This window comes from Grampus griseus, assembly GCF_964374135.1.
Source record: "Grampus griseus genome assembly, chromosome: 2".
Classification (NCBI taxonomy): Eukaryota; Metazoa; Chordata; class Mammalia; order Artiodactyla; family Delphinidae; genus Grampus; species Grampus griseus.
The window spans coordinates 48,629,014-48,656,660 of NC_139018.1; the positions used below are offsets into that span (position 1 = coordinate 48,629,014).

General features: G+C 40.0%; 1 protein-coding gene across 3 annotated transcripts in view; it reads right to left on the reverse strand.

Moving 5' to 3' along the window:
- GNG2 (G protein subunit gamma 2) overlaps positions 1 to 26,654 on the reverse strand; it is a 138,806-nt gene extending 112,152 nt beyond the window's left edge. Inside the window, exons 1-2 of one of the 3 annotated variants that reach the window (XM_082648107.1) lie at positions 26,490 to 26,654; positions 5,834 to 5,874 (exon numbers count right to left, since the gene is read on the reverse strand). The gene's annotated coding sequence lies outside the window, so the exon portion shown is untranslated. Of the gene's footprint in view, positions 1 to 376; positions 396 to 5,833; positions 5,875 to 26,489 lie in introns of those variants that run through there. The other 2 variants (XM_082648108.1, XM_082648109.1) reach the window with 2 other exon arrangements.
- Positions 26,655 to 27,647: the final 993 nt, after the last annotated feature.

The window sequence follows — 27,647 nt, forward strand, 5'->3', positions numbered from 1 at the left end:
AGCCATCATCCCTATTTAGTTCCAAGACATTTCTATTACCCCCAAAGAAATCCTGCACCAGAGTAGCTTGGATCATTTGGATCTCCTATTTACATTTACTCTGTAATTTCTCTTTGGAAAGGAATAAAAGAATCTGAGTTTAAACAACAGCATAAGGATTTCATCTCCTTTCATTTCTTCTGGAGCTTGTTTGATTCACACACACACAAAAAAAAAACAGCTGAGGCTCAAAGCTGAAAGGAGGCTAGTCTTAACAAAATGAAACCAGGCAGGATTGAGAGTCTTAGAAGGAAGGAACCCCAAAAAGCGACTGACAAGAATATCAGAATAACTCACAATCTATCCAATCTATCCTCATCAGAAACCCAGATCTTACCTCCAAGACTGATAGTGTTCAATCTTTTTTTTGGAAGAAAAAAAAAAGAATTGAAAGAGAATTCCTTGTACCTACCAACTAGAACAGTTTAGAAGACAGTAAACAAACATTAAAAAAAAAATATATTGCCAGCTCCTCAAAGTCAAAGCCTGTTCTAGGGAAGCTAATGTACTGCCTTTCCAAGTACACTTACAAACTCTTTGTCCCAGTGGCTAAGAGAATAAAAATCTCCAAATGAAGGTCACAGAAATGTAAGAAATGAGGCTCCTTCTGTATTCCTGTTTTCCTGGTCTGGCTTTGCTGTGGGTGAGGGCAGGGCAGAGCATTATGGAAGCATGGAGGAAGGGCTGAGTAAGAATCTTCACCCAGATGCAGCCAATTACTTACATCAGGGTAAGTAGCTCATGCTCTACCACTGGGAGTCAGAAAGCACCAATGTCTTAGAGCTGGATAAGACTCCAAGACATGATCCTCTCCAATCCCCTCCCCTTGGGCATCAAGATAGTATTCCTAATACTTATCTATTCTTGAACATTCTGTGCTGTCTCTTAGAGGGGAAAAGTTCAATTTTGTTATACAAAAGGCACAATTCAAACGAAGACAGCACCATGCAGCTTTGGCAAACTTGTAATTTCCATACATGCTGACATGCTGAAAAAGATTCAATGAGGTTCTGTGGTCACCTCAATAAGAAAGCTATTAAAGCTGTGATCATCAGAGACGCCAGTAACACTGGGGAATTAAAAGAGTGGGCCATGAAATCTAATAACATTTTATAAATGTTGCTGGTTCTTCTGAGTTGGTTTCGGGCAAACATGTATATGTGGATACAGATTTTTCCAGAGTTAGATTCACCCTTACCCTTACCCCAAACCCTTGAGGTTACTGTCATTATTTCATTCAATCAGATTTTCTATTTTCACAATTCATCGGCATGACAGTCACTCTCCACTAGAGCTGTTTTTAGACAGCTAGGCGCCCAACTGTCCCAAATTACCCAGAACTCCAGGAGTTTTAGCACTGAAGCTCCCAAGTCCCAGGTAACCCCCCAGTCTTGGACAAATCAGGATGGTTCGTTACTCTACAGCTAGCCCTAAGTTTGGCCTTCAGATCTGTATTGCTGACCTGTCTTGAAGTGGATAAAAAGGGGACTCACTACAAAAATAGCTGCAACATTTAAAATCTCCATCAAAAATTTCTGGCTAGGGACCTCCCTGGCAGCACAGTGGTTGAGAATCCGCCTGCCAACGCAGGGGACACGGGTTCGAGCCCTAGTCTGGGAAGATCCCACATGCCGCGGAACAACTAAGCCTGTGCGCCACAACTACTGAGCCTGCGTTCTAGAGCCCACGAGCCACAACTACTGAGCCCGTGTGCCACAACTACTGAAGCCCGTGCACCTAAAGCCCGTGCTCCACCACAAGAGAAGCCACCGCAATGAGAAGCCCGCGCACCGCAACGAAGAGTAGCCCCTGCTCACCGCAACTAGAGAAAGCCGCGGGCAGCAACGAAGGCCCAATGCAGCCAAAAATAAATAAATAAAATATAAATAAAATTTTTAAAAATTCTGGCTATATTCTACCCTGGAGATGGTTTTTAAAAAATAACCCAGTGATCCATTTCATTCACTAGATGAGCAATGGTTTCTTACTTTGTGGGGATGACTTACCTAATGTATGGTGGAAATTAAACCATACTTAGAAATTAGCTATAATAAATACCACTACAGTAAGGTCCTAAAATATTATGTTATTTTTTCCTCCAACTTCCACATGTTAGAGCCTAATAAATAAAGCACAATGTGACAGGCAGACATAACAGCATAAAATAAAAATCTCACATTTCTTTGGTGCCATTCAAAGACCTTGGAACCTGCACACTGTAGGCAAACTCTCCAGAGTTGGAGAAATGCCAAAGGCAGCACGCTCTCCAGAGGCCACACCCATAGTACCAGAAAGTCTGGCCAAGGAAGGAGCCATTGGACTTCAACCTGTCCACTTGATCCAATGCCAAATACTCCAAGAAAACTAAAAGCCTTCAGTGCCTGTATTTACAAACAGGTTTTGCAGAGTCAAGACAAGAACTTGCTTCATCAACTTGGGAACCCTAAGCCTTCTCAACTCTATACAATGAAATGTAAGATAATCCTATCTCTGCTACCTGAGGCATTTCTACCTTTCTGAACAATTAACCTCTTTTACTTTGTAGTAGGCAGAATAATAGTCCCCAAATAGGTCCATGCCCTAATCCCTGGAACCTGTGAATATATAAACTTACGTGGAAAAAGGGACTTTGAAGATATGATTAAATTAAGGACCTTGGGATGGGGAGAGTATCTTGTATTATCTAGGTGTGCCAAATCTTATCTCATGGGTCTTTAAAGTCAAAGAACATTTCCTGGCTCAGTTCAGAGGAATGAATATGGTGGAAAGACATACGGAGATGGAAGGCTGCTGGCTTTGAAAATGGAAGAAAGGGGACTCTAGAATTCTTCCCTAGAGCCTCCAGAAAGGAACACAGCTCTGTCAGTACTTTGCCTTTAGACCAGTGAGATCTCTACAGAACCTAACTTGCAGAACTGTAAGATAACATATTCGTATTTGGTGGATTTGTTTTAATCCATCAAGTTTGTTACAATTTGTTACAGCAGCAAACAAGAGAGGAATACATCCTTCATCACTGCTGTTTAATTTGCATAATGCCTTAGTAGTATTTTGCTTTAAATCTCAATATTTGACCATTTCTTGCCTAGTGTTTAATTTGCTTCTCTGTACAGACATAAAAAATAGATTTGGTACTAGAACAAATATGCTCAAAATCCCTCCAACAGTGCAAAACAATATTTCCTTTTACATGTCTATTTTGTTTAGTTTCTTTCTTTAGTTTGTTAGCACAGAGACCACTTACATAAGGAACTACTTTGCATAACTGAAACCAGTAATTTTGCATGAAGCAAAAATGCTTGTAGGTAAGAGTAACATGACAAACAACCTCTTTAAAGGTGTGTAACGACACAGTAGTTCTCAATGTCTCCTTAGGGCACTCTGGATACCCCAATGGCTGGAAGATGCCACTGGCCTTTTGTGAGCCAAGGACAGGGATACCAGAGAATACGAGGAAGAATTGCCCCATTCAACGTGTCAGCAACCCGCACCGAGAAACTCTGCTTGGATTGATTTGAAACATTTAAATACAGTGATTAGTATGAAAGAAATCAACACCAACATCAGACAGAGAACATGAAAAACTTATTTTAAAAGCCTTCATTATTAATAATATTTGGTAGAGTGTAGGGATGGCTTAGCCCTCACCTGAAGATATTAAGTACTTAACGCCAAAAGAACCTCATTATGGGGTTGCAAAAGCTATACATGGCATTAAAAGCACACATACACACAGGCCTTCCTTCTAATAAGCTCTAGACCAGAGATTCTCAGTCGTGACTACACATTGTAATCACCTGGGGAGATCTTATAAACTACAGATGTTCAGACCCCTCCCCAAGGGATTCTGACTCAAGTGGTCTGGGTAGGGTTTACATATCAGTGCTTTCAAACACTTCCCTGGAGATTCTGATGTGCACCCAGGACTGAGAATCACTGCTCTGTACCATCCATGAGCAGTCTATTGGACATATCCGTCTGGATGTGGCCACTCCACAGATTTGAATCTGTTCCTCTCTTCCTGTATCTGTAGCCCAGTTATCATCACTCACTGAATTTCCCAAAAGACAAATTGGGGAGTTTTTCTAAATGTCCTCCTCTCCTTCATCTTCAATCAGCAATTTCATCAGTTCTCCCATATCCAGCCCATCATTTGCAAATCCAAGAAGTCTACTGGTCTCCCTTCCATTAGCTTTTCTCTATTTTTTCTCTTAAGAAGGTTTTGATACTAGTAAATACTAAATATCGGCTGAATGAGTACATGGATAAATGGCTAGCTTCAGCAAAGTAAGTTAGGTTAAAAGCAGGTTTTATTTTTTATTTGCATTTTGCTGTAGCCACTAAATAGTTGTATAAACAATTAAAAATCTAACAGCCAAATTCAAGCCATCATCATATAATCCAATGCTCCAATGGGAAAAGAAGAGAAGGGGTGGAGGTATAGATGAAACAATACTGGTCATGAGTTATAATTGTTAAAACTGAGTGATAGGGATATAGAAGTTCATTATATTATCCTCTCTATTTGGTATATGCTTGAAATTTATCAGAATGAAGTTAATTTTAAAAGGGGGGGGGGAGGACTTCCCTGGTAGTGCAGTGGTTAAGAATCCACCTGCCAATGCAGGGGACATGGGTTCGAGCCCTGGTCTGGGAAGATCCCACACACCATGGAGCAACTAAGCCCATGCGCCACAATCACTGAGCCTGCGCTCTAGAACCCACGAGCCACAACTACTGAGCCCTCATGCCACAACTACTGAAGCCCACGTGCCTAGAGCCTGTGCTCCACAACAAGAGAAGCCACCGCAATGAGAAGCCCGTGCACCACAACGAAGAGTAGCTCCCACTCGCCGCAACTAGAGAAAGCTCATGCGCAGCAACGAAGACCCAACGCAGCCAAAAAATAAATAAATTTATAAATAAATAAATTAAATTAAATTAAATTAAATGGGGGGAAGTCCATGTCAGGACTAAAGGAAACTGCATCTCGGTTGGGGAGAGAAAACACATTATCACCTATCTCAGCAATATGGTGACCTTTCAAGTCTACAGCTAGATTCAAACAGCTTTACTCAGTTTCAAAAGCCAAGTCAGTTTCTTCAAGAAGAAACCCCACCAGTATTAAATTGACCTTTTATTGTGACTGTTGTTGCTGCTGAAAAAGCCCTTATAATGTCTACAACCAATCTGTTAAGAACAGGGTTTACACTTCTCTGGGCTAATCTACTCTGACATCTGTCTTTCACTATCCTCAATGGCTGCCACCAATTAATCATGTTCGGTGCCACAGAGACACAATTTGTTAAGGCAGTGACCTCAAAGGCTTCCAAACTCAGGTTTTTAGAAGAAAATGGGTGAAATCTGATTGTTTTGTTTTGTTTTGTTTGCGTTATGCGGGCCTCTCACTGTTGTGGCCTCTCCCATTGCGGAGCACAGGCTCCGGACGCGCAGGCTCAGCGGCCATGGCTCACGGGCCCAGCCGCTCCGCAGCATGTGGGATCTTCCCGGACCGGGGCACGAACCTGTGTCCCCTGCATCGGCAGGTGGACTCTCAACCACTGCGCCACCAGGGAAGCCCCGAGAAATCTGATTTTTAACTATCATTAAGGAGAGCCATTTTTTTCCCCTTTAAATCCTAAAGTCATGTCAACATTGCTAAAGACTATGAATGTTTCTTTTTGATCAACATCACATGTTAAATGCTTTCATCTCTGGGCTTAAGATTTTTCTTTAACTCTTGAAGTTCTGATTAGATTTAAGATCCTAGAAGAAAATATTTCAGAATTCTTACCTCTTCAGTTCCCAAAGCCTGAAGCTCACTGGCAGATCTGGCTGTTGAGAAAGCAGAGTGGAGAATGTATTGGTTTTTTTTTTTTTTTAAAAAAAGAGAAATAACATGATACACAAACGCTGAACAAGCAAATAAATGTTTCTGTAAATAGGGTTTGGTGGTGATGGCTGAATAGCTCAAGGGGCAGAGGGGCTCACAGGTCTACCTTTCTGAGCCAAGAAACAAACATTTTGTTAACTCTTTTTCTTTGAAGAAACAGATTTGTGAAAATAGGAGTCCCGTTCTTTGTGAACTTCCCTAACCTGAAAGAAAACATGAAAATACCAAGTCGGCTTGGGAACCTAGGGCAAGCACAGTTCTTGGTGACAGAGGCTGTGTACCGCTGAGATGAATAAGAACAAGCTTTCCTCCTGACCTAACTTGATTAGCTCCCAGCAGGACCGAAGTCCCAGATACACTCTTTCTCCAGGTGTTAGGGACAGGGGTGGGGCTCCATTCGTGTATATCTAACCCTTTAAGAGGGTAGGTTGGACAAGTTAATGGTTAAAAAACATCGTTAGCATCCAAAGCTGAAGGTTGTTTAGAAGTAGAAACACCTATACCCTTAGCCACTCATGATCTTTGGGATGCTGGGCAGAGTTGGCCTAATTCCGCCTTGTGTGAGTGTGGTTCCTATCTAAGAAAGTTCCTGTCTTTACTTCTGAAAAGATATCCAGCAGCCAGCTCAAAGGGAGCTGCCTAAGTCTCAGGGAACGCTTTACCATTCATATTTTGCTGTGTCTCAGAACTAAGAGTTACTTAGCATCTAGAGCATTATGACTGGGAGTGTAAATCAGATTCATGTTGGGTCCTGAGACCAAATGAACAGCAGTGTCTCTAGAGATCTCCCATTGCCTAAGACTGGCACGTGTGCTAAAATCTCAGCCCAACTGATTATATTCCCAGATGACTATACGGGACCATATGTTTTTAAATGAGCCAACATTATTAGAAAACCATTATCTCATGATTAATGACAGCAAAGGAAACAAAAACAAGCCAAGGGCAGAAAACAACCTATTTTCAGAGAATAAACCCTAGGGATAACAATGATTAGTGGGACTTGCAAAATAAGCCTCGAAGGGAGCTCTGAGTCCAGCACTCTCATACGTTCTTGGGAGAGCATAAATCAACACAATCTCTCTGGAAAGCAGTTGGGCAATATTTATCAAGATTCCAAATATGTTCTCACCCATTGTCTTGGTGATGTCACTCCTTGACTTGATCCAAAAAATGCAAAGTATAGACAAAGAAGTATTACCAAGGTGTTAGAAATAGCCTAAATATGAATAACATAACCCATTAAGTAAAACAGAAAAATTCCACACGATGGAACTTGGAAACAATAAATACAAAAAATTTAAGTGATGAGGAAGAATACACACGGAATAAAGTTATGTGAAAAGAGAATACAACATTATATAGAGAGTATGACCTCAGCTAATTTTCTAATATCTATCTATTATATATATGCATTTTTGAATACATTTTCATATTTTTAATATTCTAATATATCACATACAATATTTTCTAGTAAATAGTATACATATCTTTCTGATACATATTTTTCTAGAAAAAAGATTGGAAGAAGGTATGTCAAAATGTTAACAGTGTATTATCCCTTTTGTATAGAAAATGGAAGTACCAGAAATTGCTAGATATGCCCCAGTATCTGCTTTCCCCTTCTTCCATGCTTGTGATAGAACCTAAGCTAGGCACATACATGTCAAGAATAACTGCTTTTCCCAGCCTCCCTTGGTGCTAGGTGTGTGGCCATGTGACAAAGTTCAAGGGGATTGCTGCAGCAGTGATGGGTGCAACTTCTGGGTCATGCCGTCCCCTTTCCAACTTTCTCCCTTCCTACTGGCTATAGTGAGGTCCTTATGGTAGGAAGCCACTTTAGACCATAAAGCAAGGAAAATATGCTTGGAATGATGTAACAGTATGATAGAAGGAGACTGGATACCTGGATGATCTTGTGGAGGAGAGTTACCTTACCAGCCCTGGACCACACACCTCTGGATTATTATGTGAGAGAGAAATAACTTCTCACTTCTGTAAGCCACTGTGAAATCAGGTCTCTGTTCTATGTGGTTCAACCAAAAACCTAATTAATGGAAGGGGTCAGTCTTAATTTTTTTTTACACTTTAAGTATTTTCCAAATTTTCAATGATCACCATGAATTACTTTCACCATCAGAAAAAGTTTAAGTTAAGTATTGTTTACTAATCTTAAAAAGATTAAGACAGCATAGAATGAAGTTTGGGTAACATGTGCCTTCTTCCCACATATGAGAGGAAAAATGAAATCCACAGTTTTAAGAAATAGTTTTTACACCATATGCCAGGGCAAAATCACACACAAACTCCCTGCATTTGCATGACCCTTTAATCAAACTCCACGGCACTTTATTTCAAGCCTTTTGAAAAATAGTTTTAATAAGGAAAAGTTGTAGAAATAAAATCTGCATGAGGAATACTCTAAGAAAACCTCTAGTCAATGTATTATCCATTTAAGAGGATACCTAGGCTTCTTAAAGTAATCTTAAATCATTCTTAAAAACCAGTTTTGTAGGTGCACTAACTCATACCTTTAACTTAAGGGTGTTGATTGTTCTCCATACAGAATCATAATGAATCACTCCTCAGTAATCCCACTTTGTTGACTGTCCATCAAAAAAGCATGTATGTTGGGATTTCCCTGGTGGTGCAGCGGTTAAGAATCTATCTGCCAATGCAGGGGACACAGGTTTGAGCCCTGGTCCAGGAAGATCTCACATGCTGTGGAGCAACTAAGCCCGTGCACCACTATGCCACTATGCCACTATGCCACAGTAGCCCGAATGCTACTGAGCCTGTGCTCTAGAGCCCACGAGCCACAACTGCTGAGCCCGCGCACCACAACTACTGAAGCCTGCGCACCTGGAGCCCATGCTCCACCACAAGAGAAGCCACTGCAATGAGAGGCCTGAGCACAGCAATGAAGAGTAGCCCCTGTTCACCACAACTAGAGAAAGCCCACGTGCAGCAATGAAGACCCAACGCAGCCAAAAAATAAATAAATAAATGGGGGAAAAAATAAAGCACGTATGTTGATTTTACTTTCCCCTGGTGTGATGACAGATTTGGCAGAGTTCACATAACCTCCTTGGTCTCCTCTGTGATCCAGGGACCTATATTATAAGATGACTGTCCAAGATAAAGGAGTCATATCTACTCCATAAAATAGAGAAAAGAGACCTGGTCTACTTGGGGATCAGATCTGAAACAATGGCCTCACTAAAACCCGTCTCTAACTGTATTAGAATAATGCACTGAGGAGCGTTTAAATCTGTAATAATATTATGCCAGTGGCATTTTGGCACCTTTTAGAGACTCACTAAAGCCCTGTGCACCTTCACACCAGACACTTACCGGGTAGATCTGAGAGACTTATATGTAATTATATAGCAGATAAAGGACCAATCTACCCCCCTTCTTCCTGAGAGAATGCCAAATGGCCCTTTTCTCTCCTGTGAATCACAACACCCAACAGTAAAACGGCTAACTTATATTCAGTAACAAAGGGAGGATGCCAGAGTTTCTTTAATTCCCTCTCAGGACAACTGTGCCAGTACATTTTCAAGAAACCCTACACTCTCTTGTGATAGTCAAACTGAAGCTGATAGTCAACGCTCTGAATTCTCAGTTTCTCTCCGCCTCTTCCCTTTACAGGAACATAAGCAACCCAACTCCACAGGACTAATTACCATGGTAACACCATGCACCGTGATTATGAGTGTGTTTGTTTTTTAAAATGACTCACAGATTGTTCCCCCAGAAACCCCAGACACACAGGTTTCTGGCTGGTTTATAAAATCTATCCAAAGTTTTCTTGCAAATGTCTTGCTCTTCATAGCACAACTGGTGTGACAGCAAGAGAGTCATCAAATCAATATGCCCATCTCCTTAAGGATGAAAAAACCCCACTTGGTTTTTTAAACACTCCAAGATTAATCAATTTAAAACTCGGGTTAATAATGAAATTAATTTGGGTTTGTACACTGGAGAAAAGTAATCTGTTTCTAATTTAAATAATTAAGGTAGTTCATAATGTAGTTTTAGGGACCCAAATAAAATTATCAGGTGAAATAAAATCAACAGTAAAAATTATCAAATAAAATAGCCTACATCGGTGCATACATGGGCGATCATATGTAAAGTGTTTTAAAAGAATAAATGTAAGTCCTTTTTTTAAAATTAAAAATGCGTTTCCTTTTCCTTAACACTGTCTGATCGTAACAATATAACTTGATTCTAGGGTAAATGTAAGTCTTAATGCCGAGATGTTTTTAAACTAAGGTCTAAAATAAAGAGATTTATTTTTAAAAAGCAAACATGAAAGAGTCCAGATATTTGGAAGAACTGTGGACTACTTCCATCTATTTATCAATACGTATTATTTAAGACCCTCTATGTACTAAGCACCACTGTTTATAACTGAACATTGTAATAGGACTTAGGGAAGACTATTTTCTTACTGGAGACAAAGGTCATGGGCATGGCTGAGTCCTTCATCTTCTCTCAGAAGATCCTTTGTGTCACAAGGCACCATTCTGGATGAGCTTTTAGTGAGAGGGACCATGACCCAGTGATCACATCAGGCCTAGAATTCAGAGTCCTGACGTGGGCATCATGGGTGGCTCTCTCCAAAAAAAATAGATGTTGGTAATTTTGGTATATTGATTTTCCTCTGTATGAAATGGAAATAAACCCTATTTTAAAAGAAATTTAGGGCTTCCCTGGTGGTGCAGTGTTTGAGAGTCTGCCTGCCAATGCAGGGGACACGGGTTCGAGCCCTGGTCTGGGAAGATCCCGCATGCCGCGGAGCGGCTGGGCCTGTGAGCCACAATTACTGAGCCTGCGCGTCTGGAGCCTGTGCTCTGCAACAAGAGAGCCCGCGATAGTGAGAGGCCCGCGCACCGTGATGAAGAGTGGCCCCCACTTGCAACAACCAGAGAAAGCCCTTGCACAGAAACAAAGACCCAACTCAGCAAAAAAAATAAATTAATTAAAAAAAAAAAGAAATTTAAATGAAAAATTTTATATAAATCTATATAAATTAAAATGTGAAGTACCCTGATATTTACTTATGGTACAACATATGATAAGCAGACATACACACATACACAATTCATTAAAAATGACTATCTCCAGGACTCTGGGAGGACTCATGACAAGGAGTACCTCCCAGAACTTCTGCTGCCAGTGTACTTGTCCTCACGGTGAGACACAGCCACACCCTGCCTCTGCAGGAGACCCTGCAACACTAGCAGGGCTGAGGGCAGACAGCAGAAGCAAGAAGAACTACAATCCTGCAGCCTGTGGAACAAAAACCACATTCACAGAAAGATAGACAAGATGAAAAGGCAGAGGGCTATGTACCAGATGAAGGAACAAGACAAAACCCCAGAAAAACAACTAAATGAAGGGGAGATAGGCAACCTTCCAGAAAAAGAATTCAGAATAGTGGTAGTGAAGATGACCCAGGACCTCGGAAAAAGAATGGAGGCAAAGATCAAGAAGATGCAAGAAATGTTTAACAAAGACCTAGAAGAATTAAAGAACAAACAAACAGAGATGAACAGTACAATAACTGAAATGAAAACTACACTAGAAGGAATCAATAGCAGAATTACTGAGGCAGAAGAAAGGATAAGTAACCTGGAAGACAGAATGGTAGAATTCACTGCTGCGGAACAGAAAAAGAAAAAGAATGAAAAGAAATGAAGACAGCCTAAGAGACCTCTGGGACAACATTAAATGCAACAACATTCGTATTATAGGGGTCCCAGAAGGAGAAGAGAGAGAGAAAGGACCAGAGAAAATATTTGAAGATATTATAATTGAAAACTTCCCTAACATGGGAAGTAGCCACCCAAGTCCAGGAAGCGCAGTGAGTCCCATACAGGATAAACCCAAGGAGAAACACGTCAAGACACATAGTAATCAAACTGGCAAAAATTAAAGACAAAGAAAAATTATTGAAAGCAGCAAGGGAAAAATGACAAATAATATACAAGGGAACTCCCATAAGGTTAACAGCTGATTTCTCAGCAGAAACTCTACAAGCCAGGAGGGAGTGGCATGATATACTTAAAGTGATGAAAGCAAAGAACGTACAACCAAGATTACTCTACCTGGCAAGGATCTCATTCAGATTCGATGGAGAAATCAAAAGCTTTACAGACAAGCAAAAGCTAAGAGAATTCAGCACCACAAAACCAGCTCTACAACAAATGCTAAAGGAACTTCACTAAGTGGGAAACACAAGAGGAGAAAAGGACCTACAAAAACAAACCCAAAACAATTAAGAAAATGGTCATAGGAACATACATATTGATAATTGCCTTAAACGTGAATGGATTAAATGTTCCAACCAAAAGAACCAGACTTCCTGAATGGATACAAAACAAGACCCATGTATATGCTGTCTACAAGAGACCCACTTCAGACCTAGCGACACATACAGACTGAAAGTGAGGGGATGGAAAAAGATATTCCATGCAAATGGAAATCAAAAGAAAGCTGGAGTAGCAATACTCATATCAGATAAAATAGACTTTAAAATAAAGAATGTTACAAGAGACAAGGAAGAACACTACATAATGATCAAGGGATCAATCCAAGAAGAAGATATAACAATTATAAATATACATGCATCCAACATAGGATCACCTCAATAAGTAAGGCAACTGCTAACACCTATAAAACAGGAAATCGATAGCAACACAAAAATAGTGGGGGACTTTAACACCTCACTTACACCAATGGACAGATGATCCAAAATGAAAATAAATAAGGAAACAGGAGCTTTAAATGACACTACAGACCAGATAGATTTAATTCATATTTATAGGACATTCCATCCAAAAACAGCAGATTACACTTTCTTCTCAAGTGCGCACAGAATATTCTCCAGGATAGATCACATCTTGGGTTACAAATCAAGCCTCAGTAAATTTAAGAAAATTGAAATCATATCAAGCATCTTTTCTGACCAAAAAGCTATGAAATTAGAAATCAATTACAGGCAAAAACCGTAAAAAACACAAACACATGGAGGCTAAACAATATGTTATTAAACAACCAAGAGATCACTGAAGAAATCAAAGAGGAAATCAAAAAATACTTAGAGACAAATGACAATGAAAACACAACGATCCGAAACCTATGGGATGCAGCAAAAGCAGTTCTAATAGGGAAGGTTATAGCTATACAAGCCTACCTCAAGAAACAAGAAAAATCTCAAATAAACAATCTAACCTTACACCTAAAGGAACTAGAGAAAGAGAACAAACAAAACACAAAGTTAGCAGAAGGAAAGAAATTGTAAAGATCAGAGAAGAAATAAATGAAATAGAAACAAAGAAAACAGTAGCAAAGATCAATAAAACTAAAAGCTGGTTCTTTGAGAAGATAAACAAAATTGATAAACAATTAGCCAGACTTATCAAAAAAAAGGGAGAGGACTCAAATCAATAAAATTAGAAATGAAAAAGCAGAAGTTACAACAGACACCGCAGAAATGCAAAGCATCCTAAGAGACTACTACAAGCAACTCTATGCCAATAAAATGGACAAGCTGGAAGAAATGGACAAATTCTTAGAAAGGTATAACCTTCCAAGACTGAACCAGGAAGAAATAGAAAATATGAACAGACCAATCACAAGTAATGAAATTGAGACTGCGATTAAAAATTTTCCAACAAACAAAAGTCCAGGACCAGATGGCTTCACAGGTGAATTCTATCAAACATTTAGAAAAGAGCTAACACCCATCCTTCTCAAACGCTTCCAAAATATTGCAGATGAAGGAACACTTCCAAACTCATTCTATGAGGCTGCCATCACCCTGATAACAAAACCAAATATACTACAAGAAAAGAAAATTACAGACCAATATCACTGATGAATATAGAGGCAAAAATCCTCAACAAAATACTAGCAAACAGAATCCAACAACACATTAAAAAGATCATACACCATGATCAAGTGGGATTTATCCCAGAGATGCAAGGATTCTTCAATATACACAAATCAATATGATACACCATATTAACAAATTGAAGAATAAAAATCATATGATCATCTCAATAGATGCAGAAAAAGCTTTTGACAAAATTCAACACCCATTTACAATAAAAACTCTCCAGAAAGTGGGCATAGAGGAAACCTACCTCAAAATAATAAAGGCCATATATGACAAACCCACAGCAAACATCATCCTCAATGGTGAAAACTGAAAGCATTTCCTCTAAGATCAGGAACAAGACCAGGTTGCCCACTCTCACCACTATTATTCAACATAGTTTTGGAAGTCCTAGCAACAGCAATCAGAGAAGAAAAAGAAATAAAAGGAATACAAATTGGAAAAGAAGAAGTAAAGCTGTCACTGTTTGCAGATGACATGATACTATACATAGAGAATCCTAAAGATGTCACCAGAAAACTACTAGAGCTAATCAATGAAGTTGGTAAAGTAGCAGGATACAAAATTAATGCACAGAAATCTCTTGCATTCCTATACACTAATGATGAAAAATCTGAAAGAGAAATTAAGGAAACACTCCCATTTACCATTGCAACAAAAAGAACAAAATACCCAGGAATAAACCTACCTAGAGAGACAAAAGACCTGTATGCAGAAAACTATAAGACACTGATGAAAGAAATTAAAGATGATACCAACAGATGGAGAGATATACCATGTTGTTGGATTGGAAGAATCAATACTGTGAAAATGACGATACTACCCAAAGCAATCTACAGAGTCAATGCAATCCCTACCAAATTACCAATGGCATTTTTTACAGAACTAGAACAAAAAACCTTAAAATTTGTATGGAGACACAAAAGACCCCAAATAGCCAAAGCAGTCTTGAGGGAAAAAAATGGAGCTGGAGGAATCAGACTCCCTGACTTCAAACTATACTACAAAGCTACAGTAATCAAGACAATATGGTACTGGCACAAAAACAGAAACATAGATCAATGGAACAAGGTAGAAAGCCCAGAGATAAACCCATGCACCTATGGTCAACTAATCTATGACAAAGGTGGCAAGGATATACAATGGAGAAAAGACAGTCTCTTCAATAAGTGGTGCTGGGAAAACTGGACAGCTACATGTAAAAGAATGAAATTAGAACACTCCCTAACACCATACACAAAAATAAACTCAAAATGGATTAGAGACCTGCTCTAGACCTCCTAGAGTAATGGGAATAAAAGCAAAAATAAACAAATGGCACCTAATGAAACTTCAAAGCTTTTACACACCAAAGGAAACCATAAACAAGACGAAAAGACAACCCTCAGAATGGGAGAAAATATTTGCAAACGAATCAATGGACAAAGGATGAATCTCCAAAATATATAAACAGCTTATGCAGCTCAACATTAAAGAAAACAAACAACCCAATCCAAAAATGGGCAGAAGACCTAAATAGACATTTCTCCAAAGAAGACTTACAGATGGCCAAGAAGCAAACGAAAAGCTGCTCAACATCACTAATTACTAGAGATATGCACATCAAAACTACTATGAGGTATCACCTCACACCAGTTAGAATGGGCATCATCAGAAAATCTACAAACAACAAATGCTGGAGAGGGTGTGGAGAAAAGAGAACCCTCTTGCACTGTTGGTGGGAATCTAAATTGATACAGCCACTGTGGAGAACAGTATGGAGGTTCCTTAAAAAATTAAAAATAGAATTACCATATGATCCAGCAATCCCACTACTGGGCATATACCCAGAGAAAACCATAATTCAAAACGACACATACACCCCAATGTTCATTGCAGCACTATTTACAATAGCTAGGTCATGGAAGCAACCTAAATGCCCATTGACAGATGAATGGATAAAGAAGATGTGGTACATATATACAATGGAATATTACTCAGCCATAAAAAGGAACGATATTGGGTCATTTGTTGAGACGTGGATGGATCTAGAGACTGTCATACAGAGTGAAGTTAGTCAGAAAGAGAAAAACAAATATTGTATATTAACGCATATATGTGGAACCTAGAAAAATGGTACAGATGAACCAGTTTGCAGGGCAGAAATTGAGACACAGATGTAGAGAACAAACGTATGGACACCCAGGGGGGAAAGCGGCGGGGGAGTAGGGGTGGTGGTGTGATGAATTGGGTGATTGGGACTGACATGTATACACTGATGTGTATAAAATTGATGACTAATAAGAATCTGCTGTATAAAAAAAAATTAAATTTAAAAAAATTTTAAAAAACGATCATCTCTAAATTGCTACATATTTTATGTATTGTTACCAATAATATTTTTTTCTCTAGAGCTTGAAGGGATAACCAGAGCCTATCAGTCAGGATAGGCTAAGGTTATACTGTGGAAACAACCCCCAAATCTTTTAAGACAGAAAAACTCATTTTTCACTCTCACTATGTGTTCATTGCAGGTCAGTGGAGAGACCATCTCTGTGTTGTCTTTATTCTAAGACCCAGGCTTAAGAGCTCAGCCACTGTCCCTGTGTTTCCACCACTGTCAATTGCCAAGGAATGCGCTCACATTCTGGTCATTATAAGCTTCCTCCTAGAGGTGAACATCACTTCTGCTTTCACTTCACTGGTCAATGCAAGACACAGGGCTACACCTAACTAAAGCAGATGGAGACCTGTAAGCCTATCATGAGTTGGGAAGGAAAACCAGAAATATTTTTGCCTAATCACATGCATTGGTGAACAAATAGTGCAAGCCTGAGACTGTCACTTAACTAAGTCACAACACTGACGTCTGACTATGCCGAGGAAGCAGGCTTCCTCAGGTGATTCCTTACTTCAAGTTCTGAGCACCTGTGGTTCATGTTGGGCCATAATCATTTCTGCTAAAACTGGCTGAGAACCCCATGGCTAGAACTAAAGATCCTCTACTCCATCTTTGTGGTAACAATAATAATTATACTAATAATAGCTACAATTCTGAATAGTTAGTTACTATATGTCAGGCACTATGACATGTAAAATAAACATTTTACATACATTATATAATTTTCCCCTGACAATTTTGTGGAGTAGGTATTGTCATTATATCCCAATCTATAGATAAGGAAACAGAGGCACAGATAGTTTAAGCAACTTGTCCAGGACATTCTGATTCCAAACCAATGTTCTTTAACAACTATGCTCTCCTGTGTATTAAGCCTTAGAATATTATTTTTGTATACTGTAGTATTTTCAGATTATTTTAAAACATAATAAAAAATCAATTTTTTTTTGCTTAGAAATTTTCATTTTTTTTAACTTAAATTTTGTATTAGTTTAATTTTAAAAAAATGTGGGGACTGTTTGATATCAAGTTTTCTTTTCCCCCAATGGAAAAAAAATAATAAAACTGTTAGCGAAATTACTTTAATGCCTATATACAGTAATGTTCTCTAAACACAGCCATCATTCATGAAGTTTAAAAAATAATGGCAAAGGATCCATTCAATTCTCCAAAGAAAGAGTCGACTAAAAGGACTGTTAATTTTTTTTTTCTGTGTAAATTTTTTCACAATTTTTCTCATATGGTTCTGTGCAGATCAGATAAATACCCTTCTTAAACACAGCTCTGTTGGCAAAGCTTAGAAATGAACTTTTACTTTCCTGTTTAAAGATGCAAATATACGAGTAGGAAGCATTCGATCATTTATTACAGAGAAGGTATTCCTACCATTAACACTTAATCTGTTACGATGAGAATGCACAGAAATACACCTAGAGGCAAGCAGTAAAAACACTGTAATGACGGCAGCTTCACTGCAATTTCCCTTTTTCACTCCTGCTGCCTCACAAACCTAGCCTCTGAAATGAAATATCAGAATGAAAAATAGGAACCATGAAGACAATGCAACAATAATAGAACTGCATGTTGCCTCTGCAGTTGGAAAGTGGAAAACTATTTTCAAAATAACTCATAATCAGAAATTTCAGAGAGCATTCTTGCTTCTCTTACATGTGCTGTAATCCACAAAATGCATACCTCTCTAGACAAAACAGTGTTTTCCTTTAAGTCTGATAGACATCATAAACAGAACCCTTGGCCTCTCTTGCTCATTTCTTGGCCCAGGGTGGATTTTATTTAGATCAAATTGATTTAAATGACGAGTCAGGAAGACTCAATTTAATTATATATATGTGTATTTTACAATGCAGAAATGCAGGGCTAGTTGTCTAAATTAAATGCCATTCTTATCACTTACTAGGACCTGATGTAATTTCTTCTGGAATCATTTGTTTAGAAGGTGATTCTTTGCTTCATCTCACAGGAGCCATTTTGTATTTTCTTCCAGGACTCTTTCTCTAGTCTACCTAGATCATCACCATCAACTAAAGCAAGCTTTTCATTTGTGTGTATTTGTGTATGTTTGTTTTTCTGAAAGGAGAATGCATGGAAACACTGTTCAACTCAAAGTTGTATGATTTTGATAAGTTTAACCTTTTGGGCCTTGATATCTTCATGTATAGGATGGAAACAATAATAGTGGCAGATTCTGTTGAACACCCGATACCCATTCACCCCTTCTTCCTTGCTAATAGAGCTAGACCTTTTTCTGGAGTCTGGTGACCAGACCAGTTTTTCAGAGAGGCGGGCCTGCGCCATGGCCTCACAGGACACTTGAACTAGCCAATCACAGCAGCTCTGTCTGCCTCACTACTAATAGGGAAGGCACATGAGTTGTGAATGTCATCTCAGAGAGGCCTTCAGGGATTACCCAACAAAGGTAAAATTCCCATGGCCACACCATCATACACACAATCTCTATCATTCAATCTGTTTCTATTTTAATCCACCTCAGCACTTATCACTACCTGATATTTTCTTGTATTGTAATTTGTTTCTGTCAATGGGGTCCGATCCTGGCTAATTCTGATCTGATTAGTCTAGGTTGAGGCTGGGCCATAGGTGTTTTTTCAAAGTACCCCTCAGTGATTTCTAATGTGCAGCTAGATCTGTAAACCATTTGTTTATGTGTTTACCAGGTCTCTCTCAATAGAAGGTAATTTACAAGAAAACAAAGAACTGGCCTGTTTTGTTCATCCAAGTGTCCCTGGCCCCTCGAAGGACACATGGCACATTGCAGACATTCCGTTAAGACTTGTGGACAGACTGACTGTATTGTAGTTCTGTCAGTATTTGTCTGTTTTCCCAGTAGTTTATAAGCTCCTAGAATATCTAGTCCACTCTGCATAAAAAAATAAGTGACTCAAGAAAGTTCATTAAACGAATGATAAACAAACTGCATTTGTGAACCCAAATGTTCTCACCAAAAACAAACAAACAAAACAAAAACAAAAATCCCACAAATATATGTAAGGTGATGTATGTGTTAATTAACTAGATGGGAGGAATCCTTTCACAGTATATATGTATATCCAATCACCATGATGAACACTTTAAATGTCTTATAATTTTATTTGCCAATTACACTTCAATAAAACTGAAATTGAAAACAAACAAAAACCCAAGCTGTATTTGTGTGCTGTAAGGAAGACAAAGATGAAACTGGGTGTGGCTGCTGTCCTCAAAGAGTTTGCAAAAGAAAAAAAAAAAAAAAGCAGATTTTCATTATATACACAAGAATGCACTAATTGCTGTGATGAAAGAACAAAAGACTTCAGGGGAAGTAAAAATTGCTTTTTATTGGGAAAGGAAGAAACCAAGGAAGACTTCATGGAAGAGACAGCATTTGAACTGAGCCTCACAGGATGAATGGAATTTGGCTACGCAGAGAAGCAAGACTACAGGGGTGAAGTGTGGAAGGAGAAGCAGGAAAGTTCTTCCAGGGAGAGGGAAGAACACAAACAACAAATCAGCCCAGCTGGAGGTCAGGAGGGCTAGAACAAGACACTGGCTGTCAACATGGGAAAGATTAGATGGTGTCAAGATATGTTTCCAGTGACAATGCAAAGGTCTGAGCAACTGACTCCAACTTGGTTGTTTGGTGAGGAAAACAATGAAATTGGGTTTTCCTAATTGAGGGACTGAGAATGGGGTGTCATTAATAGTCGTGGAATCAGGTGAGGAGCTGGTTTTGAGTGGGGAAAGGCAATGGCAAGCACTGATTTGGAGTCTCAGTTTCAGTGGGTTGGATGTTCTGGCAAGTTTGCAGGGTGCTCGATGTGCACGTTTAGAGTAGGTGAGAGATCAGAATGGAGAATCAGATTTGGAACTGCCCCCCACCCCAGTGACAATGACAGAAATCATAGAAAAGGGTTTGATAAAGGAAGAGGGAGAAATTTAGTGGCAGAAGAATCAAATCTTGAGAACACTCATATTTGGGGAGCAGAACTTGGAGTTAATGGAGATGTTGGGAGCCTTCAGAGAGGCATGAAGGGTGGCAGAATATGCCACTCCAAAATATGCCTGTTTGGCATAAGAATTATTTCAGGTAGATTATCGTGGAAACAGGAGACACTGGAGAGATTATGAAAACATACTAGAGGTTACATTTTTGTAAGGGAAATTTACATTATAAAGGAAATCTCGTGTAAGGGTGCCTCCCTCTCTGTTCCAGGAAAAGAAGGAGTGGAACCAACTTAAACATGTATATCAAATCTTACTCTTATTTACCACACTTTTCCTGGCCGCCTCCCCATAACTGCCCTCCTCCACTCCTCCTTAATTTTGTCTTTAGCTCAAGATGGTATTTAAGCCTGAGTTCTAAACCACTTCTGAGAGCTCCTCATTTTTCCCTGGTATCTCCCATGTACACATGAGGTATACAAGTTAATAAATGTCCATTTGTTTTTCTCTTATCAATCTGTCTTTTGTTACAGGTTTCTCAGCACTGAGAAAGGTGGAGGGAAAACTATTTTTCCTTCGCTACAGGTAGGAAGAAAACAAAGTTAGTAGAGGTTACCAAAGTCAAAGGGAATCTTTGTTGGCAACTGGTTTGTTTAAATTTATATGTGTAAACTAAGCATGTTTGCAGGCAAAGAGGCAAGGGCCAATAAAAAGAAGAAGCCAAATGTGTAAGGAGATAGAATTATTGTCAGAACATAGTCCCCTAGAAAGTAAAAGGAAATAAGAGTCCAAGTCCAGGCTTGAAAGAAAAGCTGTGCTAATCTGACCTAGGAAGGGAGGAGAAGAAAATGAATGAAGACATGAGAAATTGTGAGGTGGTAAAGAATGAGGTTGAGGAATTCCATAATATATGCCTTCTCCAAATAACAGGAGGTGAGGTCACCTGTAATGAATAAAGGGAGTGGGGGCTTGGGTTTAATGGTTTTCATTGAAAATGCAGAGGGGATAGTAAAAAGTGAAATTAAAAAAAAAAAAAAAAGGATTTCCTAAGAACAGCAATGGCCCTGTTCATGTTGCAAGGAATCTGGAGTAGAGCCCATCACTCCAGTTTCCAGACCCTCTCCTTCAGCTCTATTGCCAGATGCCTGGGGCAGGGGATAATGGGAAGGTCCGATCCTGACAACCAGACTGGCAGAGGGACAAGGGAAGGCCAAAGAAATAGGGAGGAAGGGTCAGGTGACTGGGTTTACTAAGTCTTTCCATTAAGAGCTTGACTGTATAACAAGAGATAAAAGGGCTGACCCTGTCTTATATCTTCACTTCTAAGAAACATGTTATCTCTAGAGTTTGAGAATTGAACTCCCTCTTTTCTAATGTTTAAGGAAGTCCTCTAGAGATTCTGAACATTGTCTGAATATTGACTCCCATTAACTATAATTGATTTTCTTTAACGTAAGAGTTTTAAGGAACCACATATATCTCTAACGCTCTTACCTGAAAATCTGAATTTCAATTCCACATTGGCATCTTTACATTTGAACAAATTTGAACACAGAAACATAGCATATTAACTTTAAATATTACCCTCTTCTTTTTAAACAAAAGAATATGGTCTTCCAAACAATTTTTAAAGTGACAAAGTATAATGACTTTCTCTATCCATTTGCCCTACTGTGGATGGAAGTAAAATGGAAATTGAATTGGGAGGTGAGGTATTAATCAACTGTGCAGCTCTAGAAAGGTAACAAATTCTGGTCCTATTTTATTATCCGTCATGGAGGGGTTGATACAGGCTAGGTTTGTTCCCAGGTCATTTTTAGCTCTGCAATTCCATGATGTCATAGGCTGGGACAAAGTCTTAACCCAGCTCTGTTCCCCTCTCCCACCTGGGTCTAGTAAAGCCAGTCATGGGTCTTCCCAGTAACTACAGAACCAACAGATTTGCAAATTTTAAAAAGTTGGAGGTCATTATCCAACCTCCTAGTACACACACAGAGTGCATTACAAAAAATTAACACACAGTTTTTCAGGAGCTCTTCAACCCATTCAAGGTCAACATCTGCACCCACACCATAAACCTCAGGTATCACTGCTGTTCAAGAGTCTTCCCTAATCTTTCTGCCCAGATCACCTCAGCCCCACCCATACCCTGCCTCACTGGTTTTGGAATGGAGAGTGAAATCTGTGGTGGAAAGTGAAACACAGGATTCTTATTTTCAAAAGTGAAATTTAGACTAGAATCCCATTGCATTAGTAGAAACTTCTCTCAGAATCTATTGTTGTTTAACTACTATAGCCCCTTTCCAAGGTTAATCCTCTCCATTATAAAGAGTTTGAGAACAATTTAGCATGTAGTTTCTCCTCCCTTTTTCTGAACTTGCTACCTATTGGGCACTTTTTCTCCTGCAGCTAATGAGTAGAGACTAGGAAGACACTGAAGTGATGGCCCCCTCCTGGGGGGGCCTGGCCTGCACCTGACCAGCAGGATCACTGGTCTACAATTAGGGTTTGAATTCCACTATCAGGTTCTTGATATCACTAATTATCAGGATCTACGCAGATTTTCTTTCTCCTCTTGCGTTTAAAAGTTACTTTTGAGAGATGAATTTCACTTGGGCAGGGATAATACTGGTGTATGCAAGAGACTGAATACAAATATTATAATCATGATCTTTCTGACACACTATGTTAAGAGATGCCGCCATTTCAAAACGTCTCCTCGAAAACAACCCAATTAAAAAATGGGTAAAGGACTTGAATAGACATTTCTCTAAAGGAGACATACAAATCGCCAACAGGCACGTGAAAAGATATGCAACGTCACTAATCCTCAGGGAAAGGCAAATTGAAACCACAAAGAGATACCAATTCACACCCACTGGGATAGTTACTGTCAAAAACAAACAAACAAAAAACCCCAGGAAATAACAAATGTTGGTGAGGATTTGGAGAAATTGGGACCCTCGTGTACTGCTGTGGGAATAGAAAATGGTGTGTAGTGGCTATGGAAAACAGTATGGCCATTCTTCAAAAAATTAAACACAGTTACCATATAATACAGCAATTACACTTCTGGGTACCCCAAAAGAAGTGAAAGCAGGGATATTTGTACACCCATGATCTATTCACAATAGCTAAAACATGGAAGCGACCCAAGTGTCCATCAACAGATTCATGGATAAAAAACTATAGTATATACATACAATGGAATAGTATTCAGCCTAAAAAAGGAAGGAAATTCCAACATATGCCGTAACATGGATGAACCTTGAAGACATTTTGGTAAGTGAAACAAGCCAGTCACAAAAGGACAAATACTGTATGATTCCACTTACGTGAGGTACCTAGAGTCGTCATAGACAGAAGGTAGAATGGTGGTGCCAGGGGCTGGGGGGAGGAGGGAATGGGGCGTTACTGTTTAATGGGAACAGATTTTCAGTTTGAGAAGATGAAAAAGCTCTGGAGATGGATGGTAGTGACAGTTGCACAGCAGTGTCAGTATACTTAATGCCACAGAATGGCACACTTACAAATAGTTAAAATGGGAACTTTTATGTTATATATATTTCACTACAGTTAAAAAAAAATGTCTCCTGAATCTTTGAGATAGTGGCAAAGATCAAGAATACGCTAACTTTTCCCGACGCAGAAGAAAAAATGACATCTGAGTACCTACTAGGTACCAGGCAGGCACTCACAAATCACACGCAAAAGCAAAAACCAAATAAAACACAACAAATAAACAATAACAAAAAATACCCTGATTATGTACTATTAACCCTTTTTTACAGTGAAGAAAGCAAGGTTCATAACAACGTACCAGCTGAAGGAGTGAGAACCAGTGGTAGGATTCAAAGGCAGATCTGCCTGACTCTTGAAGCCTGCATTCTTTTTACTCCACCATGCTGTTTTCTGCTACCCACAGTTGTCTCTGAAGAGGCTTTGTGCTTTGACTATAGAGCTTTTATACTTAAAAGTTGAGCCTGCCTTCTGAAGTAGGCTAAAAAAGTCAGCCGACCAAATGCATTCACTACGAGCCCACCATGAGGCCCAGGACCAACCAGGAGTCGTGTTTCCACTCTGCCGTTGGCCATATGGCAGAAACACACACACACACACACACACACAATTAAAATTTCAGTGTTGGTTGACTCCCTCAAAAGCCTCCGAACACTGTGGACAAAAGTAGTATGTCTTTTAATATTCCATTTGGCCAGAAGAAGAGGAAATAGTCCCATTTTACAGGACAGGAACTTTTTCGTCTTTTTCTTAAACCTCCTGCCATCGTAGTTACGGATCTGCTGTTACTCATTCATGTTGTGCTTCAAGCTGGAATTTCATAATTAAGGGAATGTTTGGGGCTGTGCAGAAAATAGGCATCTCTTGTTTGATGTTTTCTGAAAGAGAGCAGGGGGCCTCTGGACTCCCCTGTGCCTATGAGTCAAGGTTTCATTTTCTGACTCTTTTGTGAAACACAGTGAGGAGTAAAGCAGATTGTCTACACATCCTCACACAAAGCAGGGTGTTGGCATTATCTAGTGAATCCAGCCCGTAGCTGAGTAAGTACCAGAGTGTGAGCCCCATCCTCATTCATATAGCCCGGACTCCCAACTTTCCATTTCATTTAATGACAGGCAGCTTGAGCACAGAGATCCAGTTAGGGGCATTCGGGATCCAAGATGCACCCGAGATCTCCTCTCTGGGAAGATGATCTTTACATATGGTTCCAGTTCCCGTATGTCTCCCAGACATACGGGAACTGGAACCATGGAATATGTGGCGTGACTTGTTTTGCCCACAGGTTTGATTAAATTCAATGGATTTGTCAGAGGGGCTCCATGGTTTCAATACCAGCACTATTTCGCCTCTTAGTCATCACACAGGTTTAGTTTCATAAGTATGCTCAGAAAATTTGACATTTTTTTCTTTAGTACCTAAAGATTCTTATCTCTGAAAATGCACTGCTACCCCACAAATTTTGAGAAGACAAATCAATTTCATAAGGTGACATTAAAAAAAAAAACAAAACTAGAGCTCTTCACAATTGAGAATAATGATAAATGAGGAAGCATATACACTTTCCATGGCATATTTAGTGTTTAAAACCTACACTTTAAGAATGAGTGTCTAAATATGACCTTTTTATTATTTTTACTCCACTATAATCAGTTCTTTCTTTTGAAAATTATCTCCTTTCATTGTAAAAATGCAAGACAAAACCTTTTATCAACGATCACTTATTGCTTAACCACATTTTCTGCTGGAGACACAGCTTAATTTTTAAATCAGGCTATGCTAGGATATTAAACCCTCCTACATATCCTGCCAAAGAAATCTCACAATCTCATTTCTAATCCGTTAGACCTATTTACTGCACTTGTATGTATCATTCACAAATATGAACAAGCCATGGCCATAGACTCTAATAAGAGGACCCATTGCTCAAGAAAATCAAAGAATAAAAATCAAGTTCTGATTTCACTATTTCGTCCATCCACAGCATAGGCAGGTAAGGAAACAACCTGGCAACACTTTTACATGTTGTCCATCACTGAGGCTAATATGCACCTTGACCTATAGATGAATAAAATCTATATAAACATAAAATCCATATATACACTGCTATCCGAGTCTAGACAAGTTAAACCCGCCACACTCTTTTGAGAAAGAATGCAACTTTAGGATAAGACCCACTGGTAAATGATAGCTGTTTCTGAGGTTATCCTGAAAGCAGCTGCACAGAGCAGAGGGAGGAAGACACCTTTTTTTTTTTTAATGGTAAATACTGCCCCTCACATACGCAATTCCAGCCTTTGTTGGCAAATTCTGAGTACAAAAGGATTTAACCCCCCAAACAAACAAACAAAAAGCCAAATCACAGTCCTTATGCTGCAAGATAGAAGCTACCCCAGTGCAATGTGTAAGAAAGATAATGCAATTAACATTTTACACTCCTCAAACAAGACTGCAACGTTCGGATGATCAGCCCACAGCTTCACAGCCCCAATTGATTTCCACTGGGCTCTGCTTTCCTTCCAAGAGAACTGCAAACAGCTTCTTAACATTTAGCGTGTTTTCCTGATGAGTCACCGAAGCTAAGCACTAATGAGGATTATTTTTTTTCAAATCAAGGTGTCACGAATTTGGTCCTTCTCAAAAATCCCTGCTAACACAACCCATCCTGACCATTTCCCCCCATCCCCGGAACAATGTGTCTTTCTTCCCCCTCGAAATCTGCCCTTACAACCGCAGGCGAGGGTCATTTTTCTCTTAGCGAGGAGCAACACGAAAAGTGTTTCCTTTACCTTGGCTCCCGAGGCTGGTCCGAGACGAGTGGCTTTCCTCCTCCCTCCGAGCCGCTGTGTGCAGGCGAGCTCCGGCGCAGCCCGCCCAGCCCAGCCCAGCCCAGCCCCGCAGTAGTAGGAGCTGCCCACGGCGCGGCAGCCGCTGTGTGTATGTGTAGCAGCGGCTCCTGCAGCCCAGGGACTAGTCCCCACCCAGCTTTGTCTTCAGTCATCGGTCTTTCTACAGGAAGCAGCGCATCTCCCACTTCCTCCTTTTGCTTGCTGTGAGCTGCTTACTTCTTTCCCTCTCCTTCCATTTCAGGGCTCACGGGAGCCCTTTCCTCTTCTCTTGGGCTACCGACACCAATGTGACTACAATCCCCTTTTCCCCTTTGTTCCAAGACCCTTTGGGGCCGTCTGTTCCTTCCTTCCCCTTACTCCCTCATTCTCTCGGCCCCCTTCCCCACAGAGTCTGCCTTCTCAGCCTGAACTTGGTCTGCTGTTGTTTTGGGGGGTCCCCAGCCCCTGGCTAGGCTCTGCCCCTGAGGTCCAGCCCCAGCCTCCACGGCACCTCCTGATTTACTGTGGCCCCTATCAAGGCAGCGAGCTGAGAGCTTGCAGCTTCCTGCTGCAGCATTTTTCTCTGTGGCCAACATTCCCGATGCTTCATTTCTCCAAGGTTCCACTACCACTGAGATCTCGCTTAACCCACGTGCTCAGAAAAGAATGGCCCTGATAAGTATTCTTGTGGGGCATAGGAGCTAAACCAAGTCCTGCAATGCTACCCGTGGCCTAATAGTGAAGCCATATTCCCTGAAAGATTCTCAGTGGTGGGGAGTAGCAAGGTAGAGCTGAACGCTGGATCTTCTCACCCCAGAAACAGAGCCCTCTCCCTCTCCACCCCACACTAGCAGGGCTAAAAGAACCCTCCTCATCTTCTTGTCCTTTCCCTTCACTTTAGGAAGTGGTGCAGTGTTAGGAATAAGGGTAGAGACTGAAGGCCAATCTGCCCACCAGTATTTGAGTCCCAGCGGTCATTACTGATTTATGAACTTGGGCAAATGAACTTCTACATGCCTCGATTTCCTCATCTGCAAAATGGAGGCGATTATCGTCATACCCCATAGCAGAACTCTGAGGATGAAATGAAATGGTGCACAAAATGATAATAATCATTCC